The sequence below is a fragment of the Meleagris gallopavo genome, chromosome 1 (assembly GCF_905368555.1).
Source record: "Meleagris gallopavo chromosome 1, MGAL_WU_HG_1.1, whole genome shotgun sequence".
NCBI lineage: Eukaryota > Metazoa > Chordata > Aves > Galliformes > Phasianidae > Meleagris > Meleagris gallopavo.
This window is the reverse complement of record NC_139404.1, coordinates 125,800,699-125,812,218: the sequence shown is the minus strand read 5'-3', so window position 1 is coordinate 125,812,218 and position 11,520 is coordinate 125,800,699.

The window sequence follows — 11,520 nt, the reverse complement described above, 5'->3', positions numbered from 1 at the left end:
CAAGGAAGAAACTGGTCCCATTTGCAGAGACAAATTTTGCCTGACACTCTATCACTTCCATGCATTTTCAATTTAAGGTTAACTTCAAATCCAGAATAAGTGCTGCTATACTTTTTTTAAAAAAAGAAAAACATCAACAAACACGGGAATATAGATTTTATATATGTTGGGCAATGTCATGCATATGAAGCTGTGGATAATGTGAAATATAAACTTCCAAGGAATATAGTCATCTCTATCTAAACAGGATACAAACTCCAAAATGTTTGATCTGTTAAGTTAGTAGAAGTTTTTCCTTTCTATGTAGACAAATTATTGTCACAGAGATTTGTGTGCATGTAAAATTTTTGCTTTGGTTTATACACGTGTCTAAAGTCAGGAAGCACTTTAGTTAATATCGGTTGGATCTCAGCATTTGCCATCACTGAAGACCACAATGAACAAGTCACCTTCTTTAAAATGAAATTGCAAGGTGTTGGTTTCCATCCTGGGACCAAAGCAGCTTTAGATGTGATGATCAGGGAAAACTTCCACTGATTCCTCCAGCATGAAAATGATTGAGCACTGTATGGGATCAACATGAAGAGAAAGCTTACAAAACAGTATCAATAGTCACATTACTGATATGTGTTGAAATGCTTGGGCACCAGAACATTGCTATTAGAAGAGTGTGTATGCAAAAAATGCCTAAGGTAATGCAAGAATTGAAAATATATTCTTGTTCTCATGTTACTGAAGTAAAAATGGTAGAGATCTCTCAATTCCCATTTCCAGACCTTTCTAATCACGAAGATGAATCAGAGGGAAAGAAAGAGGATAAAATATTTGTCTGTTGCTAACAGTCATCTGGAAAGAAAAAATATTTTTTATGGTTAGCAGCAATAAGCTTTTGAAATCAGAATAAGAACAAACAAATGAGCAATGTGTCTGCTCTTAAGCACTTGGCTTAAGATCAGAAAAACATCATCTTCCTACAAGCGTCTACAGGCTTCCTTTCTGTTGTGGAGATTTCTTTAATCACTTTAAGTATTTTGCTTATAAATTATTAATTTGTTCATGTAAAGATCATTTGAGAAAGTAGTTTTGATCAAAAGGATGATACAATAATCAAGTAACAACATCCAAGTCATAGAAGTTGTAAACTGGGACATTTAAGAAACAATATTAGACAGTCATGGGAAAAATAAAGGATATGTGAATTCTTGTAGAATCGGAATGTCATTTTACTCTAAAATGTGTAATTGAATTATGGAGAAAAATACTTTTAATGATGGAGAGATTAAAGATTTAGTCTAATGGGCAGCATTTTTCTCACTGTCACAGTGGGAGCACAATTGTATTCCATATTACCTACATCCTACAAATCTAGATTCAGACTTTAATTTAGGGATTATTAACGACTGTAACAGAGTCATCTCACTCTTTTTAAAAATGTGCCTATAGCCTTGCAAAGTATTGCCCTCTGCTCAGTGGAAAATGCACTTCTTTGCCTAGAAATTAAGGAAAACTGAGAATGGTTCACATGCTATCTTTTTTACATCCAGTAACACACAGACTTATTAAAAGATGTTATCTTACAAGATTCCTGACAAACTTGTGCTTGATAAATCCCCTGACATAGTATACCCAAGCTTAGAGTATCTCAGCATGCTTCTGCTGTTACAAAGCTCTTCAGCGGCTGGCTTGATGTGGCTTGACTGCCATCTCTATCTTTCCCTCTTCGCTTCCATATTTCTTCCCTTATTTCCTATGTGAGTCAGCACAGGTGGGCAAGAACAAACATAAACATATGACTGAAACAGAATAGAATAAATTTATTTTCATTACCTTGCCAACTGGGGGCTCCCTGTAGCAGCATCGGGACAGAGGCACACAAGCATGGAAGTAGGAACTGTTAAGCTCAGTCCATGCTGGAGAATCACCATCCTGCTGTTTACATCTGTTTATCAAAGATTTGTGCTTGTGTAGGTTACCACATCACATGCTGTGATCTTTGCTGTGCTTTGATTTTTTCTGTACCAAGGCATGCCTGATAGGGTGCCTCCAATAGACATCCAGACATCTAAGTTCTCTAAAGACAGATGTTCTACTTGTGAAATACAGAGAGGATAAAAATATGTATTTTATACATTGCTACTCACCAGACTTTGTGTCTTCTTGCTAGCTTACTGTTCTCATTTCATCCTCCTTGCAAATCTTCTGGTTTTAACCCATTCCTTCCAACATTTAATTATTTGGCTTCAATGTCATTCCCTGTATATCCTCTCTTTACAATTCTCAGGCATCCATTTCTCTTCGGGCCAAAGAAGAACACACTGCAGTGATGCGTAGTCTGTTTACCAAGACACTGAAAAGTAGACATATATGAGGTAGAAAAGGCAATTCTTTCTTTTTTTCTTTTTCCTTTTCTTTCCATGTGTATTCAGAAATGCAGAAAAGTAGTTAAACTAGCTAATATATTATTCCCTTTCAGGGAAAGTGTATACATAAACTTTTGCAATGCTGATATTGAATTTGCTAGTTTGGTTGCTTGACATTAAAGAAGTTGTCTTACTTGATTACTTAGCTATATAGTTCTATACTGGCAAAACTAAGGGAATTTCCTATTGATATTCTACAGTAATAGCAAAGTAAAGAGGAAAAGAAGCTGTAATGCCTCTATGGGGAATGGATAGGTGACAGTGAATTTTTATTAAGACTATATTCTATTTCTAAAGTACAAGGAAATGTTTGCTGCAGCTTTTTTGTCCTTAGTCATTAAATTCTTCATGTTACTGGAATCCTTTTGTTGAGGTAGATGATGAGAAACTGTGTGAATAAACAAAGCATTAGAGCTGTGTCAGTTGTTCTAGTTCAGATATAACAGAAAGATGGTGAGAATCAATTGTTAATTGTCAGGTTGTGGATAGAGTATTCCAGACCTTAATCTTGCATGTGCTGGTCTCTTCTATAATGGATTCTGTCCTCTGAAAATATAGATATTATAGAATCATAGAATGGCTTGAGTTAGAAGGGACCTTAAAGCCCGCCCAGTCCCACTCCCCTGCCAAAGGCTGGGCTGCCCCCCACCAGCTCAGGCTGCCCAGGGCCCATCCAACCTGGTCTTGAGCACCTTCAGGATTGGGGCACCACAGCTTCTCTGGGCAGCCTGTGTCAGGACCTCACCATTCTCTGATTAAAGAATTTCCTCCTAACATCTGATCTAGAGTTCCCTCCTGTTAGTTTAAAATCATTCCTCCTTGTCCAGTCAGTATCAAACTTTAAAAAAAATTCAGTCTCCTCCAGTTTATAAGCTCTCTATTAGTACTGGATGAGGTCTCCTCAGAGCCTTCTCTTTCCCAGGCTGAACAAATACTTCTCCTTTAGGCTTTCATTATAGGGGAGGTGCTCCATCCCTCTGTTCATCTTCTTCAGCAGGGTAGCAGAGAACTTCCAGCAAATTCAAAGATATACCCTAAATTGCTGTTTGAAATTGCTGTCTTGAATCTCAGTTTGAGAGCTAATGTGCTGATCCTATTATTTAACAATTCATCAAATTAGTGGTTTAAGGAGAAGATGCTGCATATTGTGATCAGCTGGTGTGTTTCAGTTCTGTGAACATACTAGTTAATTTCCCTGTTACAGCTGGATTTGAAACTGAAATTTAGTATTCTCTCAGTTAAACAAATCCATAAATGAGATGAAACTTCTAATCCAAACTTGCTTATTTCAGATTTTGCACATAAATGATACATTCTTGCTTTTTATTTCTTCTGTGTCAAAATTCTCATTAGCTACGACTTCTTATTATTCAGTTGCTATTCTGTATGAGTAGCCAATGTACTGAATGCTATTTTCATAATTATTCCAATGAAATCCTCATTTGAATATCTTTAGATATTATGTTTATTAATTAAAAATACTCAGTTTACATAAACAAAAACTATTGTTAATGAAGTATCTTTTTGTGTTTCACCCAATACATTTGCAAACCAAAATTTATAATAATTTCATTTGAGTTTACTTGTGTTATAAAGTTCCAGGAAATTATACCTAATCTCAGTGAAGATTTTTGATATGATTCTTATATATTGTCATAAATGAGGTCAAGAGAAGTCAACAAAAACAGTCAGTTCTTCTATGGACTTTACTCTCAATTTCATAATTTGCTTATTAATTTTTTTTGCATAGACTTATAACAACAGCAATAAAATTAGTCTATCCAAGTGATTATAGAAAAATAAGAATTTCAAGGAATTTGACATAAAGTTGTGTCATTGTGGGTTTCGAGAAAGGGAATGGTTAAGTTTGTTCACCTATTAAAAATATATACGTCAAAGTCTTCAGAAAGAATCATATTACTTAAATTCACAGACTTGTTATGTGATAGATTGCAAACAAATATGAAAGATCGTAACTTCTACCACGATGAGTAAAGAAAAAATGGAAGTTCCTGTGAAAGGAAAGAACAAATATGTAATATTCTCATCACTGCCCTTTACTCTAGAAGGGATATCAAATTTTTAGTAATGTGAGAAAAATAATTTTCTGAATTCTGGGAAGTGCTTTGGTAGAGGTGGAAAAGGTTAGTACCAATCTCAGACTAGAAAAGGTTCAGAACTCAAAGTAGGAAAATATCATAAACTTAACCTTTTCTTGTCTTATGTTTTCCTTCTACAACTGTTCCCATTACATATTTTTTTTACTGTTATCTAAATTAAGTAATTAATTATGAATAAAGTTGTTTTCAACCAATTAGAGTCTGAGTCATTCATTCTCAGTTAATTTTATAGTGGTTTACTACCATGAGCATGTTTAAGAAACCAGAGACTGGAGGGCATGTCCTTTGAGCAGAAGCTGAGGATACTTGTGTTGTACAGTCTGGAGAAGAAGAGGCTTAAAGGCAACCTCATTGCTCTCTGCTGCAATCTGAAGAGGGGAAACAAAGATGCCTAACTGTGCTCCTGGGAACAAACAGAGTGCATAGGATCTGTATAAAGCTGTGACGGGAATGGTTCTAGACTGAACATTAAGAAGTTTTATTTACTATTAGGGTGGTCAAACACTGAAAGAGTCTTTCCAATGACTGTCAGTGTTCAAGAGGTATTTGGATAATGCCCTAAAAAATATGCTTTTACTTTTTGTTAGCCTTGAAGGGGTCAACCAGTTGAACATGATGATCTTTCTAGGTTCCTTCCAACAGAACTGTTCTTCATTTGTTTTAATCTATCATCAGGAAAACTTTATTCTAGCTGCACGTGCCTTTGTACATAGGCTGTGATTTTCCAAGAAACCTTCTTTCCCACTCCATATATCCACCTTGAACAGAAATTGCAAATTGAATGCTATTTCAATTTTGCTGTTATGTGATAGATTAAAGCTGAATACTTACTTAAGTTGTTGTCATATGCTGAAATGATAAAGTGGTTTAAACACAGTGAATTAAAAAAATGCTACCCCTAGTAGTATATATATATATATAGATTGTATAGATAGTAGTGTATATATATATATATAATTTCTGAAACATTTGTATATTTTATAAAGATTTTTGCTTATGCTGATTGTGCTTCAAACTCCTTCATCCTATGGTTGAATGAGATCCACCGGTAATACTTACCAGTGGGAAAGCAATTTCAGTCAGCAAATAGCAAGGTGATTGAAAATGGAGAGAGAGAAGTGATTTTCAGATTCTGTGATGCATTGATGTGGAATGTGCTGATAGGAACAGAACTGAAATTTTATCAATTATTTTACTCTTTGAAAATAAATGTTCTTGCTTTTTAAGCAGCAAGTGCAGTATTTTGTAAAGGTGATAATGTATCAGGTAGGTGATTGACTAACATATGAAATCTTGTATCCGTTTCTCTTTTCTGTCACTTTCTGTAGCTTCTTATATAGTTTATAAACATCACGATTTTTGTTTGTTTGTTTTCCAAAGATGAAATTGTTCTTGAGGAAAATTCATACACACTGATGTGCACAGGGAAACAAAGAGAATGTTTACATAATTTAGAAGAATGAAAGCTCAAGTAGATATGTCTCTATTTAGTAGCATTCTGAAATTAAAACATAAGTGTGTCTAAAATGACCATCTTTCAATTTGTTGCAAGTTGCATGTTAGCTCACAAAAAATCAGCAAACTACATTAACTCTCTCTTTTAACTCAGAAGGAATATATTTTTGTCATGCACTATGAAAAATAAGACTTGTAATCTTGAATGTTTTGTGTTATACTCTTCCATCATACTTATCTAAATGCTTTAGCCATTGTTTTCTTCTGCATGGTAAGATTCTATATTAGCTTTTCAGGTTTTAAGTATAAAGCTGGTCAGCTAACTCCTAAGCTACCTAGTACTGTTCAGAAATAAATATTCTATCAAATAAATGATTTTACTTGTGAAGGCATAGTCATGGGTTGATAGTATGTTGCTTTCTGTTCAAAGAGTGATAATGACATTACTTGCAAGATCAATTTAAAGATCATAGAATCATAGAATTACTCAGGTTGGAAGGGACCTCAAGGATCATCAAATCCAACTGCAGCCTAACCATAGTACCCTAACTCTAACAACCCTCTGCTAAATCATATTTCCGAGCACCACATCCAAACGGCTCTTAAACACATCCAGGGACGGTGAATCAACCACCTCCCTTGGGAGCCTATTCCAGTGTTTAACCACCCTTTCTGTAAAGAAGTGTTTCCTAATGTCCAATTTAAACATACCTTGGCGCAACTTGAGGCCATTTCCCCTCGTCCTGTCACCTGTCACCAGTGAGAAGAGACCTACCTTGCTCTCACTGTAAGCACCTTTCAGGTACTGGAAGAGAGCAATAAGGTCTCCCCTCAGCCGCCTCTTCCCCAGAAACAGCCCCAGTTCCCTCAGCCTCTCCTCATAGGGCTGGTTTTCCAAGCCCTTCACTAGCCTTGTTGCCCTTCTCTGGACCTGCTCCAGTACCTCCATGTCCTTTCTGTACTGAGGTGCCCAAAACTGAACACGGTACTTGAGGTAGGGCCTCACCAATGCCGAGTACAGGGGCAGGATGACTTCCCTAGTCCTGCTCACCACACCATTCCTGATACAAGCCAGGATGCCATTGGCCTTCTTGGCCACCTGGCCACACTGCTGGCTCATGTTCATCCGACTGTCCATCAGAACACCAAGGTCCCTTTCCATCAGGCAGGTTTCCAGCCACACCTCCCCAAGCCTGTAGGGTTGCCTGGGGTTGTTGTGACCAAAATGCAGGACCCGACACTTGGCCCTGTTGAAACTCATGCTGTTAACCTTGGCCCATCAATCCAGTCTGTCCAAGTCCCTCTGCAGTGCCCTTCTCCCCTCTGGCAGATCAACACTCCCTCCCAACTTGGTGTCGTCTGCAAACTTACTGAGGGTGCACTCAATCCCCTCATCAAGATCGTCAATGAAGATATTAAACAGAAGCGGACCCAGTACTGAGCCTTCGGGGACACCGCTCATGACTAGCCGCCAACTAGATCCAACATAATTAACCACGATGGGCCCGGCCATCCAGCCAGTGCTTTACCCAGTGGAGTGTACACCTATTCAGACCATGGGCAGCCAGCTTCTCCATGAAAATGTTATGGGGGACAGTGTCAAAGGCCCTACTGAAATCCAGGTAGACCACATTGACAGCTTGACCCTCATCCACTAAGTGGGTCACCTTGTCATAGAATGAAATCAGGTTTGTCAGACAGGATCTACCATTCGTAAACCCACGCTGACTGGGCCTGATCCCCTGGTTGACCTTTAATTGGTCCGTGATGGTTCCCGAGATTATTTGTTTCCATAACCTTCCCAGGCACCAAAGTGAGACTCATCATACACAATGCCTTTCTTCAAAGGCATTTGCTAGTTTGAACTTTGCATAGAATATGTAATTATGATACCTAACATGTGAGTACGAATAAAGGAAAAATTTATTCAATTTATTCAAATTTATTTATGCAACTTAAGTTTATTAGATTTTGAGAAACTTTACACAGAAATATTATTTTGACATGATAGAACATAGTTGGATCTTGCAAAAGCTCCAAATATGATTTGCATCTGATTTTTCTCAGCTTCTACTGCATCTTCTGTCTTAGCATCCAGGCACTCTTTCTATAGAGAACGTTGCTTTTAAATCATGTTGCAATAGGAATTTTCTCTAGTTTTCTCTAGAGCCTCAACATGGAAAGGAACTAATCTCTGTACTGCTTGTACTTCTGAAAGGAAATATGTTGAAAAACATATTTGGACAAAAACAGAGCTGCAGGTCTTGGATGGAGAAGACTGAATTTTTTACTGCCAGGAGGAAAAAATCAGGTCATTTCTGTAAGGGTCTGAATCTTGATCACACCAGTTACTTTTTAAATGGTCAAAGTCTGTCCTGTAGATTGTCTATGAGCCCCTGTCTATATGATGTGTTGATATGCAAGGAAAAGTAAGTTCAGGTAGGTGGTATTTTCTACTCTCAACAGATTTCCTATAAATGTCATATTAATCTCTCCATATGTCTTGTCCTCTAGACCTTTCCTTATTTTTGTAGACCTTTGAATACTCTGTAATAGTTTTATGTCTTTCTTATACTGTGGCATCCAAACTTGCACAAAGCGTTCAAGGTGAGGACACAGCAGCACAAAGCAGAGAGGGACAATCCCTTTGCTCAACTGGCTAGCTGTTCTGTGCTTGATGCACCCTTTTGGCTGTAAGGGCACAGTACTGATTCATTCAACTTGCTGTCAATTAGAACTCCCATATCTTGTCTCGCAGTCTATACATATAGAATCTTGGAGTCATAGGATCATTAAGGTTGTAAAAGTCCTCTAATATGATCAAGTACAAACATCAATGCATCATCACCATGTCTGCTAAATCATGTCTCTAAGTGCTGCATCTACACATTTCTTGAACACCTCCAAGGACTGCAGCACTTTCCTGGGCAGCCTGTTCCAATGCTTAACCACTTTTTCAGAAAAGAATTTTTTCATAATATCCAACCCGAACCTCCTCTGGAATAACTTGAGACCATTGCCTCTCATCCTTTCAGTAGTTACATGGGAGAAGAGATCAAATCCCACATCAGCACAACCTCTATCAGGTAGTTTTAGAGAACAGTGAGGTCTCCCCTGAACCTCCTCCTGAGACTAAACAATCATAGTTCCGTCAGCCTCTCCTCAGAATATCTGTGCCCCAGACCCTTCACCAGCTTCATTGCCATTCTTTGGACATGCTCCAGTAGCTACCTCAAGTATCTTTCCTGTAGTGAGGGATCACAAAATGAACACAGTATTCGAGGCGCAGCCTTGCCAGTGTAGAGCACAGGAAGACAATCACTTCCCTAGTTTTACTGTCTGGCTGTACTGTCCTGGGTTGTCTCATTCAAGGTGCAGAATCCAGCACTTACTCCTGTTAAGCTTTATGCAGTTGGTGATTGCCCAGCTCTCTAATTTCTCAGGATCTCTCTGCAAGGCCTCTCCACCCTTAATGGAGTCAATAGCTCCTCCAAATTAGTTGCTGTTTTTTGCAAGCTTCAATAGTATATATTGAAGTCCAAGTCATTGATGAAAACATTAAAGACAACTGACCTTAAAAAGAAGCCTGGTGGAACTCCATTAGAGACTAGCTGCCAACCTGACATAATCCCATTTACTATAAACACTGACCCACCTGCTTGACTTCTGATATTTTGGAATTGTCTGCTCTTGTGCTCTTAAGAGGTGGTACTTAAAAAGTGACCAGCACTGACAGATATCTGTGCCTTCAGAAGCAGTTTCCCGGTGGACTGTGCTAACTAGTTCCTTGAGCTGCATGAAGTCTGCTCTCTCATATCCTTAGTAGAAGTTTTGGTGGCAGTTTTCCTCCTATCATCAAAGGTTTTCACCATGACTACTTATTGGTTGCTATGGCCAAGATTGTCACCAATTGCCATTTCACTTACAAGACCCTCTCGGTTTACAAGCAACAAATCTAGGAGGGCCGCTTTCCTAGTTGGCTGTGTGAAGAAGATATCATCAAGGTGTTTTGGGAATCTCCTCAACCTGTTTATATCAGCTATGTGTCATTCCAGTTAATGTTTGGCAAGTTGAACACATCCCAAAGAAAAAGTCTGGTTGATCAAGAGGTATCTTTATTTTCTTAAAGGCTAATTAATCTGTCATCATCCTATCTGGCTGGCCTGTAGAAGACTCTCAAAACAACATCTACATTATTTGCTCGTCCCTTAGACTTTACCCAGAGGCTCTCAGCCATGTCACTGCCAACTGCAAGTTCTGTACGACCATCTCTTTCACACACAGTGGATCCTGTCTGCCTCACCTGCTCTGCTTAGAAGGGCCACTGCTCCCCAAAGTCTTGCAGTAACAAAAAAAACCTCTTTTTATTTATAATCTTAAAAAAAGTGAGTGAAAAACCACGAAAATAGTTTGCTCCTGCTATTTTTTTCCCCATGATAATCCCAAATACACATTCAAAATAAAAGAAGGTTGAATATTCAAAAACCAAAGCATGAACTTGGAAAAATGCCAATTTGGGGATGACTTCTGCTCTACTGACACAGTTCAGATCAGAGAGAAATATAATGCTGTAAAATAATATATTTAGACGTTCAAATAGGTTTGAGATTAAGTAATGATCAATGTATGATATACACAATAATATATTAAATTCTGGGTCTAGTTTAAAAAGACACAGAGTTTAAGTGAAACTGTATAGATTAAGAACTCTTTAAAAGATGGATCATCTTCTTTTAAGCCTACTAATTAGGCATATTAGTCACAGTTTTCAAGAGTGATATGTGAAATCTTCCTGCAATTCATATAACAACCCACAACAGTATTAATAATAACATAAAAGCAGAATTGCTTGTTATGAAAAGGCTCTGTGACACTAGTTTTATAAGGTGATCTGCAGTAAGCCTGTTGCCTGTAATTATGTACGCTTCTGTGCTCCTTGCTGTGCAATTATCTCTGATGTAAATTCCCATCCAAATTTGAGGTGGCCTGCTTGTTTTCAAACGTGCTCCAATTAAGGGCTAGTTCCACTTGTTGCAATGCCAAAAAGTCTATCAGGAAAATGTCATGTGTGCGTGTGTGCGTGTGTGTAAAAGAAGTTCAAAGAGAAATGCACTACTGTAAGTTTGTTTCTATTCCATTTTTAATCATCTCCCATGTAGAATAGAAGAACATAAATGGAAATAAGAAATACACAGGGGAATAAGGGATGAAGAGCCAATTCAGAGACAGAGACCTACTTGCCAGGTAATTATATCGAATGTTTAAGCAAGAAGGTTGAGACATCATATAGTGTTGGAAGATTTTGTTGGAGATCACTTTTGCTTGTTAGGAGTCCTAGAAACTCAAGAGATGCAAATGTTTCCACACTCAATTATAAGTTAACTTTCTTGTTCTGCTAAAAAATTTCTGCATCTCACAAAGGCCTTTGTTACTCATAAATAGAAATCATAGAGCCAGTTTTGAAGTTACATACAGAACATGTCTTTCTGATAGTTGTGTGAAAATGTATGGGACTCTGAAAAATT